This window comes from Panthera tigris, chromosome C1 (assembly GCF_018350195.1).
Source record: "Panthera tigris isolate Pti1 chromosome C1, P.tigris_Pti1_mat1.1, whole genome shotgun sequence".
Lineage (NCBI taxonomy): Eukaryota > Metazoa > Chordata > Mammalia > Carnivora > Felidae > Panthera > Panthera tigris.
The window spans coordinates 46921055-46948276 of NC_056667.1; the positions used below are offsets into that span (position 1 = coordinate 46921055).

The 27222-nt window shown below is 43.2% G+C and overlaps 1 long non-coding RNA gene across 2 annotated transcripts; it reads left to right on the forward strand.

The window, feature by feature from the left end:
- The first annotated feature begins 959 nt into the window (after positions 1-959).
- Positions 960-23022, forward strand: LOC122241180. Of its 2 annotated transcripts, none has more exons than XR_006221179.1 (7): positions 960-1007; positions 15252-15292; positions 15949-16041; positions 19288-19378; positions 21725-21927; positions 22235-22372; positions 22761-23022. It is a non-coding gene; the product is annotated as an uncharacterized LOC122241180 (long non-coding RNA). The 2 variants fall into 2 exon arrangements; XR_006221178.1 differs by lacking the exon at positions 960-1007 and adding an exon at positions 9399-9626.
- The last annotated feature ends 4200 nt before the right edge of the window (positions 23023-27222 follow it).

Genomic DNA, 27222 nt, shown 5'->3' on the forward strand with positions numbered 1-27222 from the left:
CAATTACCACATCATTCTGCTACAGAGCAAATGCCAAGTTAATTATGGGGTTCGGGTTCTAACTGTCACTGTTTGAGTATGTCATGTAACTATAGAACCCAGGATGGAGGGCAGACCTGAAGCCGAATCACAACAGAGAATGTTTTTTAATTGAAAATGAAGCTTTTGGACAGGATAAAATTGGGGGGGGGGGAGGGAGGTTGGTCAGGAATGAATGGAGTTAAAGGTAAGTTGAGACAAAGAAGTGTCATGAGAAGACTAGAATTGACTTATTGGTGGAGCCTCAGAGGGTGGAACCTGAACCCATACGTTGTTCAGTGAACTTCATCAATGCCCCCACGATCGAAGTGCTAGCATCCAGAAATGAATCTGACACAGTCTCTACAGTCTCATGAGACAAACAGTTAAATGCAGTACGTTGGCTTATTTGGAAGGTGGTGCCAGAAGGTGGTGCTTAATCCCCTAGGTAGCACCTAGGGGATTCAGACGTGAAGCATGAGAGGGAAGGAAGCCAATGTCATGGGTGATTGTCCACAAATGACTTCTGTGGATGGACAACTACAGCTCAGTCCCACTGGGGACCTCCAGGAGGTGATGAAGACTGCTTCAGAAGTGTCCCACCTGAGGAGTGACAAAGACAACGTATTTACCCACCACCTCCCCTTTGCAGTTGATTGAGGACTACTCCCGGGGACATTAATTGCCAGGTACTTCCAGCCTGCTGCATTTGTAGTAGGAGAAGCACCAAGATGCTTCTAGCAAAATGAAGAATGCCAATGGACATGGGTGGGGCACCCAAAGCATGTACTACACTTATACTGCAAAAAGTGCTTACGAAAGAAGAAAAGGTAGATATAAGTCATCACCTGTGATGAAATTCCAACTAATAACTAAGGGTTCCTGAGTACTAGCCATGAGATTCTAAGGTTACCATGGTAATGCAAACAACTAACATCAGCCTGTAGTATGTATGTGACCTTATTAGTCTGTTAGCAGCCCTATAAGAGGTACTATTATAAAAACATTATCTATGTAACCGATGAAAAAACTGAGGCCGAGATTACTGAAGTGACTTGCCCAAGGTCACGCAGCAAGTTGGAACTAGAACGAGGATTACACAGGAACCTGCCTAGTTTCCATCTGAGGCTCTCTGCTCTATGACCCAACAGCACACACTGAGCATCCTGACTTCTCAGCACACAGACAGACTTCATCTGAATGAGGTTCCTTCTGGACAACTCCTTCTGGCAAGCCTTATTTTTTTTTTTCCTCTCACAGGCTCTCATCTAATAATAGCACTGTTCTGTTCTGCAGAGACTGCCTGAGCTTAATTCATCTGCCTCCCTCAAATCACCACCCTCCCAGGCCTTTTTACTCCATAGCTTATGACCTGCTTTATTCCCACATCCACAATAAACCCCATCGCTCCCCTGCAAGGGCGTGTGATTTTCAGACAACATGTGTTCCTAAAACTGCAGAGTGCTGCTAGTGTTTGTCTGAGGTCTTCTCCCCCAAAGCCCCTGGAGGCCTCGAGATCCTGTTTGTGCTAGTTAACTATATAAAGTGGCCCTAAAGTAGGCTTTAATTAATTCAGCTGTTTAGTTCACTGAACTCAAAAAAATATCAAATTAAATGGCTCCTTTTTAGCCTAGTGCTTTTGTTTTCACTGTTTTCCACTTCATCAGCTATTGGGGCCAAATGATATGATCTCCCCAATGTTGTCATTAAAATTATTCAGTGGAATGATGTAAGTACCAGAAAATCTGATGAACACTGGTTGTTAGGAGTAGCATAAAAACACCAGGAGGGTATGTAGTTGTAAGGAGCTGTCCTTCCCTCAATGTTCTGGAACCCTCTCTCTGATGCTTCCTCCTCTAATGCAGAGTCCACCCAGTATGCCATTAGACTCTCGGGAGGAACCCGGATACTCAATGTCAGGATGATATCATTTTGTGAGATCAATTTGTGAAATTTTCTAACACTGGCTACCTGAGTATTTTCCTGACAATTTTCCTAATACCCACCTGGGTATTATTTGGATACATCACTGTCCAGGAAGAACACCTCATCATTGTATTAAGATGGTGTTGTAACTTCCCATAAGTAATACATCTACCTGCAGCACAAACTTTCCTTAACTTCTAGACACTACATCTCCCAGAGCTTGCTGTTTTATGTGATTCATAATGTCTTCTTTAAGCTTAAACATATATTTACCATCATAGCTTTGTGCTAGATTGGTAATTATGGTAGACTTTAAACATGACCACTACTCATTCATGTATTTGTGCCCTTTGCTATGTGATTCTGCAGCTCAAGTGGTGGCATCTATTTTCCTTCCTCTAAAATCTGGGTTGGCATTGTGCCCTCAATTGACCAAAAGAATACCAAAGAAGCGACAAGGAGCCAGTTCCCAGCCCAGGTTCTAAAGGCTTTGCACATGTCTGCTCTCTCCCAAGACCTGGTCTCCACCATGTGAATAAGCTTGAACTAGCCTACCGGAGAATAAAGGCACCATGTAAAGCAGAGCTGAGTTAGACAGTTCATTCCAGCTGGGTCCCAAACATGTGAGAGAAACCAGCCAAGATTAGAAAAGCCTTAGCTGATCTGTCAACTAACCCCACAGATATATGAGGAAGGCCATCTCAGATGAGTCAAGCCTCTCAGCTGACTTGCAGATTTATGAGCTAATTAAATACTTGTTGTTATAAGCCACTAAGTTTTGGAGTGGTTTGTTATGCAGCTATAACTAACTGATGCAGTGATTTTTCTGTGATACAGATGGAGGTTAGGGTAGTATGATGGACTGAATGTTTGTGTCCCTACCATAATTCATGTGTTGAAGCCCTAACCCGCAATGTGGCTATATTTGGAAATGGGGCCTCTAAGGAAGTAATTAGGGTTAAATGAGGTCATAAGGATGGGGCCTTGGTCTGACAGGATTAGTGTCCTTGTAAGAAGAGACACAGAAAATTTGCCCTTTCTTTCTGTGTATACACTGAACAAGGGCCGTGTGGGGACATAGTGAGAAGGTGCCCTCTGCCATCCAGGGAGAGAACTCTCAACAGAAACCAATCAGCAGAAACCTTGATGTTGGACTTCTAGCCTCCAGAACTGTGAGAAAATAAACTTATACTGTTTAAGCTACCTATTCTATGGTATCTTATTATGGCAGTCCTAGCAGACTAATACAGATGGAAAGTATAAAGCCATCGACAGGATAGAGAAACATGTATGCGTGGCTGCAAAAAGTAAGAAAGCCCCCATTAACTAATTCTACCACTACAAGTTGCTGCTTCAAAAGCAATGTGTTCAGCACTAGGATATAAAGATTAGAGGTCAGAGTCTCTAACTCTAAGCTGTTTATGGTCTAGTTGAGGGTGACTGTGGCCCCTCATCCTGGTTTCCTGGGACCATCCTGGTTTTAACACCGAAACCCCCATATTCCAGGAATCTTCCTAGGGCTGGGCAACGTGAGACAGTTGGTTGCTCTAGGTCCAATAGGAGAGGCACACATGTGAGCAGGTAGTTTTGGCATGGTGTTATAAGTGTTTTGATATTGATAGTTGTAGCTGATTACTACTAGCAGTAAAATCATATCCAGCATATATGGAATGGTTCTTACATGTTACACATGGTTTAAAGTGCTCAATATAGAGTTACTCGTTAATAGTCACATCCGTTCTATAGTCCTCTCGTTTCATGGAAGACAGTGAAATCTCAAAGTCAGTAACTTGACCAAGATTTTGAAGCTCAATCCCAGCCTCAGGCTAACTAAACCTTTCTCTTTTTTAATTTATTAAGTTTATTTATTTTTGAAAGAGCAAGCAGGGGAGGGGCAGAGAGAGAGGGAGGGAGGGAGAATCCCAAGCAAGCTCTTTACTGCCAGTACAGAGCCCAATGCGGGACTCAAACTCACGTACTGTGAGATCATGACCTGAGCTGAAGTCAGATGCGTGACGGTCTTAGCCACCCAGGCACTTCCAAAACTTACTTTCTTAAACATGAAGGTGAAATTCCCCTACCACATACATACTCCCATAAATGCAAAGAACAGGACTGGCAGAGAGAATCAGGGGGAGGAACCCAAATCAGATTAGTCCATGCCAAGAAGGCTTCCTGGAGGAAGGGATACCTAAAGTCAGTATTAAGAGATAAGTGGGTGTTTGCCAGGAGATAAGTGGGGTGAGACAGTGCAGGTAGCGAGAAGAGCTTGGACAAAAGCCCAGAAGCCTTAAACTACATGGGATATGTGTGAGACTGTAGGCTGATCGGTTCTCCTGTGGTATGGAGCGTGAGCTAGAGTTTGCTGGGAAATGAGGCAGTAGACATAGGGGCAGGCTGGGGTCCCAGGAGATAAAGCCAACCAGAATCCAATGAGAGATGGGCTTTCTTCCACCTCAAACCATTTACAGGAGAAAAACAATTAATCCTCTTTGTTGTAGAACATGTTCCATGTGACAAACTGATTTGAGAACACCAGCACACTTGCAAATCTGGAGCAGAAACATTGTAGTATCACATGCTCAGAACCTGAGGCTAACAGAAAAAAATTAAAAAAGGAAGAAAAAGTCTACCTTATGAAAAGTCATTGGCAAATGTGCTAAGTAGCTGTTTTCCAATGCAAATACTGACGAGAATGAAATAAAGCCACCATTTAGCCAGGGCATAATGTTTTCTTAAAGACCAGGAATGTCAACACTGTGTGGACCTTTCCACAAAAAGGCTAAATATGTTTGAGTGACGTATATGCAAGATATGTGAGCAAATTAAAGAGCCAATAAAAATGTCCGGTTCAATTTTACTTGCTATATTGAATGTACTTTTTCTAGCTGGTGTAGAATTAATTCATTTATTTCTGCACTGAGAGATATTTATCAAACACCTAGTACTGCATTTGGTACTGTCCTCAGAATGAAAGCACATTTGAACCATGTCTTTAAAGACATTGCTACCTAATGAGAAAGTGGATATGCAAGTAGAGAATAATGCTACAACAGAGGTGTATGTGATGTGCAGTGAGAAAGTTTCCTTTAGTCTGTCTGGCCAGCAGAGTGGGAAAAAAAAAAAAAAGGCTTCAAATGACCTTTGACCTGAGTCTTAACAAGATTTTTTTCATAGGAATGTAACAATGTCCCCTCAGTGTAACAATGTAACTTATATCCCCCTTAAAGCAATAAACCCTATTTTTAATATAATTTATTGCCAAATTGGCTTACATACAACACCCAGTGCTCATCACAACAGGTGCCCTCCTCAATGCCCATGTCCCATTTTCCCCTCTCCCCCACCCCGCCCAACCACCATCAGTTTGTTCTCTGTATTTAAGAGTCTCTTTTGGTTTGCCTCCCTGCCTCTCTGTGACTACTTTTTCCCCTTCCCTCCCCCCATGGTCTTCTTGAGAAACTTAGCAATAAACCCTTTATATACATGATCAATTCCATCCTGCAACAGCTCTACAAGGTAAATATCATTATGCCAACTTTCTTTCAAGTTTGTGTTTCAATTTCAGTTAGCTAACAATGTAACATTAGTTTCATTTGCATAATACACTGATGCATCAATTACAACACCCTAGGCTCATCATCACTAGTGCCCTCCTTAACCCATCACCCATTTAACCCATCCCTGCCCACTTCCCCTCCAGTAATTCTCAGTTTCTTCTCTACAGTTAAGAGTCTGTTTACTGGTCTCTCTCTTTTTTTTTCATACATTCATGTTTTATTTCTGAAATTCCACATATGAGTGAAATCATATAGGCTTTGTCTTTCTATGATTTATTTCACTTAGCATAATACTCTCTAGCTCCATGCGTGTTGTTGCAAATGGCAAGATTTCATTCTTTATTATTTTTTTAAATACTAACTTTAAAAAATTTTTAATTTTTTAAAAGTTTATTTTATGTTTGAGAGAGAGAGACAGACAGAGCATGAGCAGGGGTGTGGAGGACAGAGAGAGAGGGAGACACAGGATCCAAAGCAGGCTCCAGACTCTGAGCTGTCAGCACAGAACCCGACACAGAGCTTGAACTCACCAACCGCGAGATCATAACATGAGCCGAAGTCAGCACTTAACCAACTGAGCCATCTAGGCACCCCACATTTTAAAAGTTTTAAATATATATTATTATTTACTTATTTTGAGAGAGATAAACAGAGCATGAATGGGGGAGGAGCAGAGGGAGAAGGAGAGAGGGAGAATCCGAAGCAGGCTCTGTGCAAGCAATGCACAGAGCCTGATGTGGGGCTAGAACCCACGAAATGTGAGATCATGACCTGAGCCAAAATCAAGAGTCAGATGCTTAGCTGACTAAGCCATACAGGTGCCCCTCATTCTTTTTTTATTATTATGGCAATTTTTAAAAAAATTTTTAAATGTTTATTTTTGAGAGAAAGAGAGAGAGAGCAGAAGCGGGGGAGGGAGCTCTAGGCTCTGCACTATCAGCACAGAGCCAGATGCAGGGCTTGAACCCAAGAGCAGTGAGACCATGACCTGAGCTGAAGTCAGATGCTTAACTGACTGAGCCACCCAGGCTCCCCATGCCAACTTTTTAAATGGGAAAACTGAGTTTTAGGAAGTCCAAGATCTGGCAGCTAAGCAGTAGAACCAGGATTTAGATTGGTATCTGCCTGACTCCAGAGCTGGAGTTCTTGACCATCTATTGTTATGTTTTTCCACTTAGGGAAAGGCATTCCAGGATGGGGGAAGAGAACAGGCAAAGGCATGGAGGCTGGGACTGGCACAGCATGTTCATGAAACTGTCAGCAGGAATGCACGGTAGAAGCACAGGCTATGAATAGAAAATGGTGGGAAGGCCTGGGTGGCTCAACTGGTAGGGCATCCGACTCTTGCTTTTGGCTCAGGTCATGATCTCACAGTTTTGTGAGTTCAAGCCCCGCATCAGGCTCTGTGCTGAGTATGAGGTCTGCTTGGGATTCTTTCTTTCTCTCCCTCTCCCTCTACCCCTCCCCACTCACAATGTCTCTGTCTCTCTCAAAAATAAATATATAAAAACTTTTTAAAAAAATAAAAAAAAATTAATTAGAAAATGGCAAAAGAAAAGCGACATCATGGAACTTTTGGTATGTCATGAGAAATAGTCTGGACTTTATCTCACACATTGATCTTTTCTTTCTGAGCTGAGAAAATGTATTGTAATCCTTATCCAGATTACCTCCACTGCCAGGAGGAAGATGAGCAACCTCAGAATGCTCTGGTCCATGGGGCACCTGGGTGGCTCAGTGAGTTAAGCGTCCAACTTCGGCTCAGGTCACGATTTCATGGTTTGTGAGTTTGAGCCCCACGTCGGGCTCTGTGATGACAGCTCAGAGCCTAGAGCCTGGAGCCTGCTTCGGGTTCTGTGTCTCCCTCTCTCTCTCTCTGCCCCTCCCCCGCTCACACTCTGTCTCTCTCTCTCTCAAAAAATAAATAAACATTAAAAAAGAATTAAAAAAAAGAGAATGCTCTGGTCCAAAAGTCTGTGTTTGTGAAGCTGTGTTGCTATAGAGAATCCATGTGTTCACTGATTTAGTGTTTGTTTTTATTCCAGCTGTTTCTTAGCACCTATCGTATACTATGTACATGGAATTGCTGGGGAGCACAACAGACATGGTTTCTGTTCACAGGAGCTCACGTGCAGATGAGACAGAAAATAAACAATGACCAAATGCTTAATCACCAATTGAGATAAGTTCCAAGAAAGGAAGGGTACGGTGAAGAGTTAAGCATTAGGAATTTGGGGCTTCAGTGCTTTCTTTGAGGAAATGTTTATTAAGGGGTGAAATTAAGGACAAGAGCATCTAGGCAGAGGGAACCGATTGTGCAATAGTCCTGTGGTAGGAGTATCATGATTTGATGGAGAAATAGAAGCCTGGAGCAGAGAAAGCAGGGTGGGGAATACTGAAGATGAGGCCAGAAAGGCAGGTGGGAACCAAGTCATGTAGGGCCTTATAAGCAATGGTAAGGACACTGCTATGTCTGGAGCCTTGTAAAAACTTAAGAGTTGTTTCTACATTTAGGATTTGTCCTAAAAAAGAAACATCTCCACTGTCTGACACAGTTATCTATATAAGTTCTAGATTCTTTTTCTTTTGTCCTAGTTGCTTAAAAAATCAGAGCTAAAATTATTTTAGACATTCCATTCAAATCGATACGGTGATATATGGGTCTATTTGGTTCTTCCAGAAATTTCTTCTGAAGTGATGCCGATTTTTCACATTCAGAAATTCATTCTAATGAAATAACTTATTCTGAAGCTCATGCTGCACCTGCTCTTTGTGAGTTTTGCAATGGATTGTAGCCCAAGCATGAGTAGTTGACATTGCTAGAAATAAGTCATATGTCTACTATCCCAAGCAACCAAATGAAGAGGAAAGGGAAGGTTAATACAAGGAAGTGAGAAAAGACACAAGTTTAAATCACTACAGTTGTAATAAGATAATACTTCCCATTGCCTACGACTTTAAGGTTTAAAAAATACTCTCCATGTGTTTTCTCGTACTTCACTAGTTTTGCCTCATTGCGGCTCAGGATTCTCCCCATTTTGTGGATGAGGAAACTGAGGCAATGAAAGATGAGAGTAACTTGCCTGTGGTCTCATTGCTAGTTGTGATGGAAATGGGATTCCCAGTCAGGTCTAAGACACCAAAGTCAATGTTCTTTAAACCTCACCGCCTGCAATGAACACCCAGAAAGGATTTTCAGATGCTCTGTCCTTTGGGATGCTCCACAGTGCAGACACAGCGAGTGCACGATCCTTCTGGCATTTCACAGCTGGTCTACCTTACAAAATAGCTGTGATCTCCCACCCCCAGATCCCACTGAACCCCTTCCCTCCTGCTGGGTTAAGCATCGCCTCACTGTGTGGCTCGATAAAGAAAACCCTGGGACATTAATGGCCTTGTTACCACCATTGGTGCTTAATGACCCTGCAGTTTCCTGTGGAGTGTAGTCTCCCTAGGCCAGTTGTTAATGAACCACTTCTTCATTCTCTGGTTCCAATGCATGTCTTTCACAGCAGCATCATGTTTTAGAGCCAGAGAGCAGACTGAGACACCCACTAGGTGCGAAGCACTGGAGTGTGTGCTTTGTACGCATTATCTTGTTGACAGCTCACTTAATCTGAAAATTGTCCTGCGGTGTAGCCAGTATTGTCCCCATTTTACAGATGAGCAAAGTGAGTCAGAGTAAGCTGATAGGCAAAGGCCATACAGTTAGTAAATGAAAGAGCCAGGATTTGAATCCATGGGCATGAACTTCAAGACTCACATTTGTAACCACCAGTATTGGCACCCTTAGGCAATTCTGCTTTAAGCCCTGGCACTGAGGTCATTTGGTTGGTTTGCCCTGAGAAGGCTGCAAAATCCTTACTACGTTTATTGCCTCTTCTCTTAGGTACATCAAGGGTTACAGAAATACCATCTCGCCCACTCTTGCAACTCCTTGAAATTGAGATAAATGCAGCTGGCGAGCAGAAACTTAAACCCATCCCACCTAATTTTAATTTACTGGAGTACCCATCATGCCCACCAATTAGGAAGGAAACTTCATCATGAAGATAGAAGGAGTGAGCCAGAGTACTTGCATTCGAATGATTTCTGAACTCCACTGATTCAAGTTCCATTCAGGTACACATCAGCTAGTTGTTGAAAACTCTTAGTCAAATAAGACAAACAAAGCTGGTTAGAGGTAGTAGGATTATTGCTGTTTCAGATCCAACATGGTTAAGAGACCCTCAGACCTCACCTGGTATTTTTGTTGCTTTTGAACGATGGTTCTTGGAGTCAATTACAGAAAAAGGAAAAAACACTCACACAAAATTTACGTATTGCTGAAGTTATTTTTAATATCAGTATCCTCCGGTCAGTATCTGATGTTAGGCAAGAAGAACCTGCAGTGATCTGGACGTTTTTAGAGGTGAGAATTGATAAGGCAGTGAGTTACCGTGTTGTCAGTCTCAATTTCCATATGTCTAAGAGGAGGAATTTAAAGAACCATTGAGGCCTTTCCTCACCCAGACGTTTCACAGAGAGAAACTCTAAGGCTGAGGATCAAAGGGAAAGGCCATATAAGTTTGGCTACAGCCAAGTTACTCTGTCGAACTGCTGAAGAGTCTGTATTCTGGAGTCCATTCCTGAATCAAAGCTGCAACCCCTGCTCTCCTCCAACAGTCTCTCTATCTGATGATTTCACCCCCCACACCGTTACTCATGTACATCCACTGCAATCCAAATGCCCCTCTCTGTTCCTGTAGCTACCACGTTAGACCGAGCCACCATCATCCCTTACCTGGATCATTCCAAGGGCCTGTTAACTGTAACCCTACCTGAGTCTTGCACCCACTTAACTCCATCCTTTACACTGCAGCCCAACGAATCATTCTAAAATGCAAAACATGTCACTTCCCCGTTTAAACCGCTTCAACGTCTCATCACAGGCTACAGAAATACAAGAAAAAGACCTTGCCAACCTGCTTCTGCTTACATTTCCAGCCTTACTTTCCACTGCCTTCCATCTAACTTCTTGCCATGCCATGGCACTAAGTCCTCTGGGCTTTTGCTTTGGCTGTTCTCTCTGCCAGGGATGTACTGCACTCCTCTTTCGGATCCGTGGCTCTTACTCATAAACGCTCTGAGCCAGCTGACTTCATGACCCCCTATTTGGAACAAGTCCCATACCTTGTGCTTCCATAATATTCTTTGCATACCTTTTGCTTATTACTGGCTGAATCATCTGTAAGCCATAAGGAGCATCAGTATTTAGAGGCTACATCTAAGAATAAGAGCTGGTGACAGACACTCAGAAGGATAAATGAGGGAGGATGAGCAGACCAGGAGACAGTGGTAGTAGAAAAGCCAAAAGAAAACAAGAGATTTAAGAAAGAAGGGAAAATATAAAGAACTCCTAACACTCAACAACAACAACAAAAAAACCCAAATGATGCAATTCAAAAATGGGCAAAGGACTTGAATAGGCATTTCTCTAAAGAAGATATATAAAGGGGGGCGCCTGGGTGGCTCAGCCGGTTAAGCGGCTGATTTCGGCTCAGGTCATGAGTTAGAGCCCCGCGTCGGTCTCTGTGCTGACAGCTCAGAGTCTGGAGCCTGTTTCAGATTCTGTGTCTCCCTCTCTCTGACCCTCCCCCGTTCATGCTCTGTCTCTCTCTGTCTCAAAAATAAATAAACATTAAAAAAATTTAAAAAAAAAAAGAAGATATATAAAGGGCCAATAAGCACATGAAAAGATGCTCAATCTCACTTATTGTCAGGGAAATGCAAATCAAAACTCCCATGAGATATCCCCTCATATCCATTAGGATGGGTGTTACCAGAGTAACAAAAAAATAAATAAATAAGAAACGTTGGTGAGAACGTGGAGAAACTGGAACCCTGTACACTGTTTCTGGGAATGTAAATTGGTGTTGCTGCTGTAAGGAACAGCATGGCAGTTCCTAAAAAAAAAAAAAAAAAAAGAATTACTATACGACCCAGAAATTCCACTTCTGGCATATACCCAAAGAAATGAAAACAAGGACTCAGAGATTTGTTCATAGCAAGATTATTCATAATAGCTAACACATGGAAGCAACCTAAGTGTCCACCAATGGATAAATGGATAAAAGGAAATGTAGTCTACCCAGACAGTAGAACATTAGCCCTAAAAAAGAAGGAGATTCTGACACATGGTACAACATGGATGAACCTTAAGTTCATTATGCTAAGTGAAATAAGCCTAATATTAATACTATATGATTCCTGTTATAAAGGTACCTAAGTAGTAAAAATCACAGGGAAAGAAAGTAAATAGTGATTGCCAGGGGCTGATGGAAGGGGGAATAGGGAGTTTGTGTTTCATGGGTACAGAGTTTCGGTTTTACAAGATGAAAAGAGCTCTGGAGACAGATGCTGGTGATGCTTGCATAAAAACGTGAATGTACTTATGCCACTGAACTCTGCACTTAAAAATGATTAACGTTGTAAATTGTATGTTGCATTTTACCACAATTAAAAAATGGAAAAAAAATAAACATGGAGTTAGTCTCCTGTATAAAATTCTGTTTGAACATCCAGTGAAATGAGTTCTGTTTGGACTGAGCAACATAGAAATCCTTGGTGCTCTTAGAAACAGGTTTTTGGATGAATGACCAATGAACACATGGATTATTTCCTTACTAATCTTAATTCTTGTTTATGAGCTTGCTAGCCTTCAGAAGTTACAGGTTTGTAGAAGCAAAATGTTGGCAAGTTTTTATAAAGGGTGAGATAATGCCTTATGTTGGAGCGAGGCTGTTTTTGACTGAGATCACCCTTTCCAGACAAGCAGATTCAAAGTGACTGCTCTCAGGGCAGGCCACTGTGGCCACAACAGGGCTTCTTTGGCTTCTAGCTGGAGCAAATGATCCTAGAAAATCTAATTACAATAGGCAGGGAGTCAGAACGGGGGTTTTCTTTCCAGCAGTAAAATTTGCAGCAAGGGCAGGTTTCAGAGAGCCTCTGTTGGGGAAGCCAATATATCAAAGACCATTGAAAGAGACAGATTCTCTGTTTCCCTCTGCTCCTTGATACAGCTGAAGAAATGGGCCTTACTGAGACCACTAACATAAAAACTGCATGCTTTACTGGAGTCTATGAGGCTGACTGCTCTCTTCTCCTCTCTTCTCCTGTCATCCTCTTCCTGGTTCTATAGGCTAAACCATCCTAGCTTTCTCTGTGCCCCTTAAATACTCTAAGCATCTCTGGGCCTCTGCCCTTGCTGTTCCATTTGCCTGAAATTCTTCTCCAAGATCCTTGCAAGTCTGCCTCCTTTCTGTCCTTCAGATCGCAACTCAAATACGCTCCTCCTCAGAGAGACCTTCTGTAGCCACCATGGTCAAGGTACCCCTCAACTCCAGTTGACCTCTGGCCCGCCCACTCATAGTATTTTCTTTACAGCATTAGTATGTTCAAGAGATAGCCTCATTGATCTGTGTGTGCGTGAGTGGTCACTGTCTATCTCTATTAAACTGTTAGCCTCCTGAAGGCAGGGGGCTGATCAGTTCCACACTGATACATCTTCTTGAACCAAATGGCACCCAACACATTAGGCACTCTGTTAAATGAATGCATGAATGAAGGTTTTCAAATGACCACAAATCTTCATGCATAAGCCAAGTTCTTCGTATCTCCACATCAGGCCTCTCGATTACTCCTTAAAGCTTCCAAAAAGCTAGCATCTTCGTCCCTCAGAAGAATATAATCCAGTGAGTGGTTCTCAAATGTGGGCTGCATTAGAACTACCGGGGTACTAGTTTAAAATACTAGGTTTCAGGGCCTTCCCCCCAGAGACTGTATTTCAAAATCTTGGAATGTGGCTCTATACTCTGCAGGAGAGCCTGATGAAACTAGCAAACCACTCTTGGAAAACACAGTTCTATAGTTTAGCCCCTACACCCCTCATACCTCATACCTCATAGATCCTACTATGACAACTCCAACCTTGGTGTATGCTGGGATGGAAGGATGGATGGATGGATAGATGGATGGACTATGATTCTTATAGGCCAACCAACACAAAAGGAAGGAAACAGAGGATTATGCTCATTGTGGACTTTCTAGGCAGAGACCACAGGAGGAACAAGTGCTGAAGAGATATTTGGGATATCTGATGGAGAGAAAATCAGAAGCCTTCATGGTTTCTATAACACAACATAAAGGGACTAAATTCATATGGATTCTCCCGGGGTTTCCAGAATTGGGATTCAATTCTAGATCACCTGAACTAAAGTGTGATCTGAGTAGTTCTATTATGGCAAGTTTTTCAACAGCACATAACAATTAGAATAAGCATCTTATATTTTTCAGGTACTTTATATAAATTCCTTTAATTCTTAGAACAACCCTAAATGTTCCTGTCTGCATATTACAAATGAAAAAAAAAAATGGGGGTTGAAACAACTGGTTCAAATCAAGGTGATGGGCAGGGATTTGAACTCAAGGCCGTGTGGCTCCAAAGCCCATGCTCCTCCCACCCTGCAGCCCAGAGGAGGCATGTTTTCCTTCCTGAAGGTCAAAGTTTTGGGTGTTTGGTATGTTTATGTGCATGTGTATGTGCAGAAAAGAGAGGCCAGTGACTTTCTGTACACGAGTGTGTTGTGTTTTCGTCTCTACAGGTCGCTGTATCTGTTGGTTCTTCTCTCCCTGGGCTCGCATAATCCTGGTCATTCCATTTTTACTTATATCTGGGATATTCTCTGTTTCAGTTAAAATTAAACACACACACACACACACACACACACACACACACACACTATTCTTAAGAACATAGTAACATGACCACTAGAATCAAGAGAGGTAGGCTCTGAACCCCTGGCTCAGATTCCCAAAGGCTCCTTCTCTGGGTTTCTATGTAGACTCATTCCCTTCCCTCCTCACATAGGTTTCACCCACTAGAATCTATTGAAGCACTGTCTCTGATTCTAGCTCCCTTCTCAGAGCAAATTGATAAAGGAAGAAAGGATTATAATCCTTCTTACATGTAGGAAAGCAGGAAATTATGTGGTAATGGAAGAAGACTCATCCATCTCGCCCGTCCCCCGACCCCAGCTAGACATGATCTTTCGCGCACGCGCGCACACACACACACACACACACACACACACACACACACCTGTCTATGTGTCTCCTGGGGTTAATATTCTCCAAAGTCTTCTCCTGATCTAAATGAGTGGATACAGCCAAGTCTGCCCTCCCTCCATTCCTGCATTCTTCTGGGGTCCCTCTGTCTGTGTTAATGACATGCTGGCTACCTTCTAGCTCCTCAAAAACATCGAGCACTTTCCTGCCTTGTGGCCTTCTGCACAAAGTTGTCCCCTGTCCTTAGGCAATTCCTACTTGTCCTTCAGGGCTCAGCTCAGAGGTGGTCCACTGATCTCCTTGCACCCACACAAGGCCAGATGCACCTTTTGCAAACTCTCATTGCACCTGGAATTAGTTGGCTATGCAACCTGGTTTTTCATGACCATCTTCCCCAGCTTAGGAAAGCGTCCTGAGGGCCATGCCTGTCTTACACATTTGCACGTGTCCAGTGCTTGTAAAAGGCTTGTCATTTAGTAGATATAAATGCAATTAAGTATTTGTTGAATGAAGGGATAAATGAGCCTTAGTTTCCTCATCTGTAGAGATAACAAAAACCCTATGAGGATTAAATGAGATAACAGATGTGACACTGCCTGACCCATAATAAGATTTTGTTTTTGTTTTTTGGTTGTTCTCTAGATAGAGAAGCTCAAAAATGAAATCAGCTGCCTCCCAGGATTGTAAGTTTTCTTTCATTAGGGGCCTTTGAACCTAATACGAATGAAAATTTTGCAGGGATATTGTAGAAGGAATGGTCAGTGAGTCTAGATGAGTGGTGCACAATCTTGGCTTCACATTACAATCAACTGGAGAATTAAGACAAAAAAAATGACTGATGACCCCAGAGATCCTGATTTAATTGGTCTGGGATGGGATCCAAGCAGGAATATTTTTTAACCCAGACAATTCTAATGTGAACCATTTTGCTAACCACTGGTTTAAAATAGATGATCTTTAAATTTTCTTCTAACCATGAGAGGCTGTCACTCCAGGAAAGCAAAAAGACCACTGTTTCTTCTGAGAGAGGGAAAGAAGGAGGATGAGGAAGGAAGAGGAGGGGGAGGAGGACAAGAGAAAGGGAGGGGAAGAAGGAGGGGGAAGGAGAGAAAAGAGGAGAGGGGAAGAAGAAGAAGGAAAAGAACGCTTCAGCATAGTACATTTTTGTTTTTAATTTAAAAATTAAAAACCTATAGGTGTATGATTCTAGAGTCAACCACATGGCAATTTAAAGAGCACTGGCTTGGGAGTCTCAGATCCTCTCTAGTGAAGAATTTGGGGCCTTTCTAGCCTTGCAATTTAGAGTAAATCACTTGCCTCACTGAACTTGTTTTCCCAGTTTAAAATGGAGATAAGGATAACCTTGTTAGAGATTCTGGAAGAATTCAATAAAGTAAGAAATACAAAAGGGTCCCGAAAGTGTTAGCACAAGGTAAGTTCTCGGTAAGGAATTGACATGTGTGTGTGTATATATATATCTTTTATTATCGATGTGAATACATTATGTAAGCCTACATGCAGTTATAAGGCATTATTGTTGTGATTACTGGCCAGCCCAGGTGGAAAGCTATGGAATTGATTTTTTCTTTCTTTCTTTCTGTTTTTTTTAGCCCAGAAACATTCTTAGAGGGTTGTGGTTTTCTCTCGTGTACTGGTGCTGGTTAAGTCTTCTTAATAATACACACACACACACACACTCACACACATACACATGTATACACATACACACACACATACATATATTTTTCCTTTTTTCTGAGTCCCCACTGAATGACAGCATGCCTGAGAAAATATGAATCAGAATTTATGGTGTTGTGCTACTCTTCCCCAGGGTGTGGGGTCACATATATATTGCTAGAAAGGATCCACCCACTCGATGCTCTCAGGGTCCTTACAGAACTGAACACCTGACCCTAAACAATGGAGGGAAAGATTCAAGGGTCGGCATTGCAAGGAATGAAATTTTAAACACATTCTCAGTATCGGCTTGTAAAACGATGCCAGTTCCTGAGCATGTCCTGTCTGAAAGAATGGTCACTGACGCATACAAGCAAGCCAGGTCACATTTCCCCACACTGACACAGCCTCCAGCACAGGAAACAAGCCCAACGCAGCGGAGTCTCCACACCAGCTGAGCCTGGCTGCACCCCTCACTATCTGTGACTACAGGCAGGCCCCCTGGCCTTTCTGGAACCCCTCACTTACTCTGTGAAATGCAGCAGTCATACTTGTTCTGGTGACCGCCCCCCCACCCCGCCCCAAGCTGCCTGAGTGTCATGAGCACAGACTCCAGGCAAATGCTTTTTTGGCATTGCAAGCCAAGGATGGCTAGGATTGCCAATGATGACTGGACACATTGGGGTCTTAAGGAACCTTCAGTTCCTTTTTTTTAAGTTTATTTATTTTGAGAGAGAGAGTGCATGCAAGAGCAGGATAGGGGCAGAGAGAGAGAGAGGGAGAGAGAGAATCCCAAGCACAAGGTAAGTCCTCATTAAGGAATTGCTATATATACATATATATAGCATATATATATACACATATATATAGCATATATATAGCATATATATAGCATATATATACACATATATATAGCATATATATAGCATATATATACACATATATATAGCATATATATACACATATATATACACATATATATAGCATATATATAGCATATATATACACATAAATATATGCTATATATATAGCATTTATATATATACATATATAGCATATATATATACACAAGTATATGTGTGTATACACACACACACACACATATATAGCGCATATATATATATATATATATATATATATATATAGGCTCTATCTCAGGAACCAAGAGATCATCACCTGAGCCAAAATCAACAGTTGGTTACTTAACCGACTGAGCCCACTCAGGCACCCCAAGGAATCTTCAGTTCTAACAATACTCTCAAAATCCTGGTTTCCTCATGAAGATATCCCTGTTTTGTTAGTCCTACACATTCCATAGCCCTGTAATTCAAACATCTAATCTTCCTAGGTTTTAAAACTGTCCAGGGGGCTGGATACACCAGATAGGGTGGTAATGAAGAAGCCAAATATAGAGAACAAGTGTTTAATCCGCTGGAACAACAGTTTAGGCATAGAAACAGGCTAATGTGTTATAATGGTGATGACAAGGGGCACCTGGGTGGCTTAGTCGGTTAAACGTCCAACTTCGGCTCAGGTCATGATCTCACAGTCCATGAGTTCGAGCCCTGCGTCAGGCTCTGTGCTGACAGCTCAGAGCCTAGAGCCTGCTTCCAATTCTGTGTCTCCCTCTCTCTCTGCCCCTTCCCTGCTGGTGCTCTGTCTCTCTCTGTCTCAAAAATAAATAAAAACATTTAAAAATTTTTAAAAAATGGTGACGACAAGAGGGAGAGAGATATGGGTTTAACACAAAGTGGGCTTTATAATGCTCTTTACAAGTATAGAGCTCAATTTTAGGGAAGAAGGGGCTATCAGCTTTTGACAAATGCGAACCACTGATGCCTACTGCAGATTCTGATACACCTCGGGCATTCGGGTGGGATGGTGGGGAGAAGAACTGTGTGTATGTACTTATGCATTTTGGAAAAATGTCCTGGGTAATTGTTACATTGTCTCTCTCCTCCAATCCCTCCATGGTTGAGAACTCCTGCTTAACATCATATGCTCCATATTATTTACATAGCCAAACTAGGGAAGTAGCCCAAGTATCCAACAACCGATGAATGGATAAAGAAGTGACATATATGAAAGAGTATTATATATAGTATATATAATAACACATACATAATACTAATATAATACTATTATTATAATAGTATAATATAAAAGAAAAATTTTTTAAAAAGAATGAAATCTTGCCCTTTGCAATGACATGGATGGAGCGAGAGAGTATAATGCTAAGCAAAATAAGTCAGAGAAAGACAAATACCATATGATTTTACTCACGTGGAATGTGAGAAACAAAACAAATGAGCAAGAAAAGCAAAAGAGAGAGGCAAACCAGAAACAGACCCTTAACTATAGAGAACAACCTGGTGGTTGCCAGAGGGGAGGGAGGATGGGCAAAGTAGGGGATGGGGATTAAAGAGTACACTTATCATGATGAAAAAACTGAAACAAAATTATTTAAAAAATAAAATTATGCACTCCATATAGACACCCGGTGAACTAAGCCTGGCTTATTTAACCTCCAGTTCAACTCCTGAGCATCAAACATCCTCCAGTCTGCAGACCTGACTTTCCCACATGGTCTCTACCTATTAGTTATAATAACAATGGTAACAAGATGAATACCTTCTAGACACACAATACCTCACCTTTGGTGAAACCCCTTCCCATGTAACTATTTTATTTGATCCTCACCACCTTATCCCCATCTGACAGAAAGGAGCTTGTGACTCAGAGGGGCGAAGCAACTTGCCTGAGGTCACACAGCCAAGAAGGGACTTGAGTTAAATCCAAGTCTCCCAGATCTACAGCTACAGTTCTCTCCACTTCTGCCCCACAAATAAAAAGAACTATTAGTGCTGCTGCTCAACCCTTCATCTGTTTTAAACACTACTAGTTATCATGTGGTAGATACTGAGCTAATCATTTTACATATAGTATATAGCTTATTTCCCAAACAACCCTTCAAAGTAAGTATTACTGCCCCATTTTACAGCTAAAAACACTGAAGCTCAGAGTTGAAGAGACTTACCCAAAACTGCCGTCGGTTTAGACATCCTCTCCTCCCTGATTCCTGCTCTTGACAGGTATGTCTGCACCAAGGATCTGCTTTGTGACCCCACAGCACTATCACACTGTGTTGACAGCAGTTGTTCAGACATGTGTCCTGTCCACGACTGTGGTCTCTCCAAATGCAGAGCTATGTCTGATCCCAAGGTCGCTTGCAACAATCCCAGGGCTCACACACACTATGTGTGTGTATAAGTATCATAGAGCTCAGAGAATACGCCCAGAACTGGATTTTGAACACAAATCTTTCTGATCCCTGAATATCTTATTTGGTTCTATCAAAAACGGCCCCTAAACAGGCCAGGCATAAACCCAGATTCTGTCCTGAGAAAACTGTCCTTCTTTCCGAAGTGAGTCTAGCCATTTCTCTAACCAGACCTAAAGGTGTAGCTGGCCTTCTAACAAGAGAATGCCAACCCTGTCCCCAAAGATCACAGCACCTGGGTGAGACCAGAGCTGGCTAGGAATAATTAGCAAATTCTTCCTCCAGTCTCTGCATTAGGAAAAAGAAGTTCCAATTACAAATGTGCTGAGAAAATCGCTACTCAAATGCACAGAGTGATTTTCAAGGCATTGACACCTCCCTGGTATGCTTGCTTATTAGATACAGGGGTTGAGGAGGATGAAGGAGTATTTAAAAGCTAGTTTTCAGACCAATGAATCTGAAGAAATTCTCTTTATTGGTCTGCAAGAGGAGGTGGGGATGGGGGGAGCAGAACCAGATCTGATAAAGGAGATTAAATGGCCTTATACATCTGACAGCAAAGAACAGTCCCCATGGGAATCCCAAATCCTGCTGGTGCTAATAAAGTGCACGATATTACTCCGGTAATACAGTGTACAATATAAGGCGTCCAGATGCCGGGGCCAGAGCCACGACCTACATCTTCCGCAAACCAATTTTCTGCTGGGTTGGATGTGTAAAAAAGAATCCAAATACAGATTTTTTTTTTTTTTTTTTTTTTTTCATCGCAAGAAGAATTGCTTCTCTGGCTTTTTTCCCTTGGCCTGTCTGCTCCTCCCACCCCTGCGTTCTCAAAGTGGGAATTACTTCTAATCCACTCACAGGAGAAATCACTGCCTCACCCAAGTGTGGGCTATTACGGAACAAGTGGGCTGCTTGTGGGCTTCCCAGTAGCCATGGGGTCCAGGGGAACACACGTAGGATTTGCAATCACACACGCTAGGTTCAAATCCTCATTCTTCCATTTATAAGCTATGTCTCCTTGAGCAGATTTCCCCTTGTTTCTCTAAGCACGATTCCTCACGCCCCTTACAGAAGTGCCCTGTGTGTTAAAGATACCGCATATGAAGTGCCTAGCACAACACAGGAGGTGTTTCACTGGAAATAACAACCAGCAGCAGTGGTACCAGCAGCTGCTGTTACCTAAAGCTTAAAGGCAACCTCTTAGAGGAAGAGCTCTCTTTTGGCAAGGAGTTTAGGGATTGAAAGCATTGAAGCTTATTAATAAGATGAACAGCAACTGTGCTTTATCTATTACCAGCTCCCGAGCATCCGCTGAACGTGACGTTATAAGCATTGTCATAAGCATCGAGAAAATGCTTATAAGGGAGCCCAGTCGCTCCCTTCCAAAACCTTGTAGACCAGTGGGGAAGCTGAGCAATGTCACGGCACACGGTGCATGATACCATGTCCCCAGCAATTTAACATCAGTCACCTCATTTGACCCTCCCAGGAACTGCACAAAGTAGGCAAGACATGCGTTGTTAATCCCCACTTAGTAGGCAACAAAACAAAACAAAAAAAAACAAGATAGAAGAAGCAGCCCAGAGACATGGAGTGGATTGGCTAAATTCGTACGTGAGGCAGAGTCAGAGTTGGGCAGGTCTTCTAAATGCTCATTTCCAGTCCTCGGGCCTGAACCACTCTGGGATGGCTCTGGCTTGGCCTGTGATCAGAACACCAGCTCTGGCCCTCTCAGAATTCATGACATTTCCACTGCCCACGATTATTCTGTTCAAAAATGTTGGAGACTTCTCAGACCCAGCCCAGGGTGGCATATGAGACATGCTATCCTAGTGTTACTTGGCTGATTATAATAAGGATGATAACAACAGATATATAATATCCTTCCTTTGTAGCACAATTTTGAGTTCAAACAGTGCTCTCCTTTGTGCCGACACTAGTGAATGAGTGTGTGTGTGTGTGTGTGTGTGTGTGTTTTACTGTTAAAAGTAGATGTTATTATCCCATGTCACAGGGATGAAAAGGAGGTTCTGAGAAGTTTACTTTCTCAAAGTCACCAATGAAGTAAAGCACAGAGGCCAGGCTCAAGGTAGCTGTCTAGAAGTCCAAGCCTTGGGCTCTTCTTACTGACATGCAGTCATCTGACTCATCACAGGTATGAAGTGAATCCTCAGAATCCACACAGTAGGCGATAGTTCCCTCATCAGAGCACTCTGGAATGCAGTGAACAGTTAAGAGAATAAATGAAAATGCCCTCCATCTCCTCCTCAAAAATAGTTGACATGCATTGAATGCCTGCTCCGTCAAAGGCACTTTGCCAAATGCTTTCCACGGACTATTTTGTATCATCCTTAACAGGTGGGCTCCATGATCAGCTTTACTTTACAAACAGACTTAGAGAGGTGAACTAACTTGCTCTGGGAACAGGGTGGTGTAGTTTGGATTTGAACTCAGGCAGCGTGCCCCCCCCCCCCCCCCCCCCCCCCCCGACACTAACGATAGTATCCTTTGATCGGCACAATCTCCGACCAGTGTCTTAATGGAGAAACCCATTGTTCACTGATCGCCACTAACTGCCAGGCACAGCCCTCAAAAGCTAGTTATATTTACTCATTAAATCCTCATAAGCATTCTATAAGGTAGACATTACTGCCCCATTTTACAGAGGAGGATAACCGTGGCCAAGAGATGTTGACGGTTTGCCTAAGATTGCAGAACCTGCTAAAAGCAGAAGCATTTTCAAGCACGGAAACACCCGGGGAAATGTTCATTCTTCCTTCAACAACTCTGAAATCTCCTAAAAGTAAGTAATCTGAAATACACAAAGGAGAAAGGTGCGAAGAAGGAAACTGGAGGCAACAGAGCCAAAGGCCTGTAGCATTCTAACTGCACAGCTCTCCAAAATCAGTAGAGTTTGAAAAAGACTGGATTTGTCTGGAAAGGCTCTGTGGAGGAAGCAGAACTCCAAGTGGGCCTTGAGGCCTGGAGGAGATTTGGATGGGCAAGGTATCCCAGAAAAGCATATTAAAAATTGAAGTTAGGGGTCCATAAATAGATCCAAGTAGCAAAGGGGAGCCACAGCAATTTGCAAATGGTGGAGGAGGCCTATTTTGTAGGGTTAAAGTTTGTGTCCAACACAGTGTTTAAGCCCCACGCCCACAGCAAACTGAAATCTCTTTGTTCTCCTTTAGCATGCAGCCCACCAGGAGTGGCAATGGAAAAAAAGGCACAGGAAGAAAATAAACCAAGAAGAAAAAGATAACACACACATCTCATGTGGGCCTTCAGGAAGGATGGGAGAAGCAGGGCAGGGAGAGGGAGAAGCACCAGCCAGCGTCAGTTCTTCCTTTGCTCATCCCTCCCCCTTCTTTTCCCTTCCCTCCCCCGTTTCCTGCATGCAGCAGCAAATGTATGAATGCTTGGATGGCTTGGCAAAACACTCTCCAAGATTTATTTCTGTTGGACAATCTTGCATTCTTTTTTTTTTCCCCCTGCTGACAACTCTGTCAACAGCAGGCTGTTGTGAGGCTGTGAATTTGGAAATCACGTACTTGATACAGACATTGTTGCAATGATACAAACCAGACTAAGAAAGTGGACTCCTGAGATCAGGGAGACCTGCAGACCTACTTGGTTCATTACCTGGGAGTCACCGGGACCTCAGGGCTTGGCGAAGAGACCATCTGGGGAGGGGGAGGGGGCGGGGGCAGCGGTCCTGGGCGTGTGGTCAGTTCAAGGCAAGGAGATGGTTCCAGTAGTTCAAAAGCTAGATCTGTTTGTACGAGCTCCAACAGTAGCTTTGAATTGCTTTGAAACTCGAGTGTTGATAAGCCACTAGGTAGCGGGGTACTGGGTAATAAATGTGAAAAATGTTTTGTCGAGTGCAGATTTCTATATCAGTGTAAAGGATTGTATTTATTACCTTTTTGTGAAAGGAAGGAAACGTATTTTATGTCTGTTTTTGGAAATTAGGCATATATAAGGACAAATAGACTTAGAAGCATAGAATTTCAGAGCTGGAAAGAAATTCATTCATTCCATCAGCAGGCATTTAGAGCCTGCATCTGGGAATCGGGCCCTGTGTGGGCTCTGGGGAGGTGGAGAAGAACCAGCCCCAGGCCCCTGAGGACTCCACAGGCAGTGATCAGGGCAGGGACAGGGGAGGCACTGGAGGTGACAGGAATGCAGGATGGGCCTGGGGGGCAGCTCCACCAGCCAGGGCATCAAGAAAAGCTTTCCTCTGGAAAGGAAATTAGGTCTGAATTCCAAAGGAGGATGTGACCAGGCAGAGATGAGAGATCAGGGTAGAAAGGGAGCTATGGGGGCATATTAAGCACAGGATGAACAACGGCATGGACTCCGACCTCTTTATTTCACAGATGTGAAAACCGAGGCTCAGAGAGGTAAGTTAACTTATTCAAATCACCCAGGCAGTAAGCGGTACAACTAGCATTCACTCTAAGGCTTGCTTTTAACAACTTCATTACACTGTTTACATATGAAACATGGAGTATAATACCTTCATTTAAAGGGTCAGTAACTTACCCACAACCACAGTTAGTGGCAGACTTGAGATTAGAGCCCAGGTCTTCCCCTTCCAGGTCCAGTGCCCATTTCGTGGTGCTGTTCAGACTCTACACACCTCCCAGTCCTGCCGGGTCCAGAATTCCCCACCACATCCTTGCTCCTGGAGCCTTCCCATGGCTCCCTCACTGTGGAACTCAGTCATCAAGACTGATGCTTTCATTTCTTTTTCATTAAGTTGACAAAAAGAATGAGGTCACTCTCCCTTCTGGTGCCATTTCCCACCCTTGGAAACTCCCAAGGTCAGAAGGTCATCAGGCATTCTCACTTCCAAGCCATCCACTTAAAGGCCAGCTGGACTGGGAATAAAACACCTCGGTGTCAGGCATTTAATTTTTAAAGGGAGAGCAAAATGGCGAGAAGACTTTAAAAATTGCTCTCAGCTTTCTGTGTAATCGCCAGCGGGCTGGAGGTCACCACCAATCCCCACATCTCTCGAGACTCTCCAGCTTAGAGGAGCAGGCGGAGTATTTGTTCCCGGAGTCAGAGAAAATTGCAGACCCGACCCCACCTTCCTTGTGCTCAGACTGACCTCTACAACAAAACCCAACTCCTTATTTAACGTTCAGCTCCCTCCAAAGCCTCAACCACTGACAAAGAACCAATACAAAGGACAAAGCAGCACCCTCTTAGAAGGATTCTTAAGAAGGTCCTGGTATGTTATGACACCCAGGTTTGCAGGAAGACAGCATCTCCAGGTAAATGCCTGATCCTGAGAATCACAGCTGAATAGGAAGCAGACATACAACCACATGCAGCAACAAAGTAAGTGTTTATTAAACTTAGGCTGCGCTAAGCTCCAAAAAGGTGTAACACAATCATGCTAATATTGATTGGATGTCTACAATAGCATAGATCCTCTCCATATAATCTCTCTGCATCTCCCAACAGCTCTGCCAGGTAGGAATTACAGCATCAGGGTTGGCAATATGATGTGATGGTTAAAACTGTGGGCTCCAGAGCCAGACAGACTGGGTTTGAATCCCACTTCGGTCCCTTATTAAGCGTGTGACCGTGAGCAAGTCACGTAACCTCTGTGCCAATGTGTCCTCAGCTGTGTAACAGGGGTGACTATAGTAGCAAGTTCACAGGATTATAGTGAGGAGGGTCAAACACTCAGAAGAGTGCCTGGCACGTGCAATGATTCAATAGGTGTTAGTTGTCTTTGTCAACTCTATCGTGTATTTGAGGAAACAGTCCAGAGACAGTGAGTGAACTGCTACAGTCAGTTGGTTGGAGAGGCTAGAAGTGAAATTTGGGGGTTTTTCACCTGTAGCTCAGCTCATATATTGCCTTAGAATATTTTTATTTGTTTTACTTTACTTATTTTGAGAGTGTGAGAGTGGGGGGGGGCAGAGAGAGATGGCGAGAGAGAGAGAGAGAGAGAGAGAGAGAGAGAGAGAGAGAGAGACAGTCCCAAGCATGCTCTGCATTCGATGTGGGACTCAGGAACTGTGAGACTCAGGAACTGTGAGACTCACAGGAACTGTGAGACTGTGACTTGAGCTGAAACCAAGAGTCCGAGGCTTAACCAACCGAGCTATCCAGTCACCCTTGCCTTAGGATATTTTAATTTATAACATTATTATGGTAACATGATGTATCTTTGGCAGAGCACAGGAGGATTAGTTCTATTTCAACGGTAATGAACTTGAGATTTAGCAAAGGGATCTGATTGGGCCAAGGCCATATATATGACAACTGGCAAAGCCAGATACTGAACTTGGGTCTTAGGAGAGCTCAACCCATCCACCACACAGCAGGGAGGGGAAGGGAGAAGCAGAGTGGGACTGGGCAAGTTAAGTGGGTGAGAAACAAGATGGCAGACTTGGCAACGGAGGTGTGAGGAGAGGAAGGCTGGATGGAGGTGCAAACCATGAGCTTGAGGTCCTACACCGGCACTGTATAACGATTATGTTATTGAGCAAGATGATTTCCAACCACAAGGTTTGAAACAGAGTTTACTTTGTGCTCTGTGATGACCACCCTGTCTGAGAAAGAGCATGCTTAGCTTGGAGAGCAAAGGGCACATCCCCTTGCTGGGTGGGCTTCCCCAGGACAAACTGCAGCCTCCTACCTGCCACTCCTGAGCATGGCCAGGATGTGCTGACATCTGAGTTGACCCACTGCCCCCATGACTCCCTTGTGAACCATCAAGGAACTCATTCTGCACTGTGCCCCACATCGAAGCTGAAAGGAAGAAGAGCCTGTGACCCTGAAGAGCTTGAGTCCAATGGAGGAGAATCATGTTGAACATGGGAAGTATTGCCTGATGAAGTATAAGGTGTTGCGGGAGCAGAGAAGAGAGAGCCTAACTCTGCCTCAGTAGGTGAGCAGAAGCGGCACTCAGAGAAGGTGATGTCTGAGTGGAATTTTGATGAATAGGATGGTCCTGAAAGATGGAGAGTAACAAGTGACAGGGATGGCACTACATGTAGGTGCAGGGAACAGCACGAACAAAGGCTCTGCACAAATGTTTCCTCCTCAGAGCAGTTGCCCCCGACCATTCACATATAATAACAAATTCTTTGTTCCCTGCTTTATTTCTCTTCGCCTATACTATTTATGACATTATATCGTCTACTTGTTTATTATCCATCTCTCACTGGATATAAGCACCATCAAAGCAGACTTCTGTTTTCTGTGTTTCTGTACCCCACTGCCTACAACCATATGTGGCACCCAGTGGGTACTCAATAAATATCTATGGAACAAATGAGCAAGTTGCAGGTAGGTGTGGCTAAGAACGCCATGCAAATGCTTGTATTCTTGCATCTTTAATGTGAAGCAGGATTTAGGGACCATTTTCTTTTCTTTTTTTTAATTTTTTTTAACGTTTATTTATTTTTGAGACAGAGAGAGACAGAGCATGAATGGGGGAGGGTCAGAGAGAGGGAGACACAGAATCTGAAACAGGCTCCAGGCTCTGAGCTGTCAGCACAGAGCCCGACGCAGGGCTCGAACTCACGGACCGCGAGATCATGACCTGAGCCAAAGTCAGCCGCTTAACCGACTGAGCCACCCAGGCACCCCTCTTTTTTTTTTTTTTTAAGTTTTATTTATTTTGAG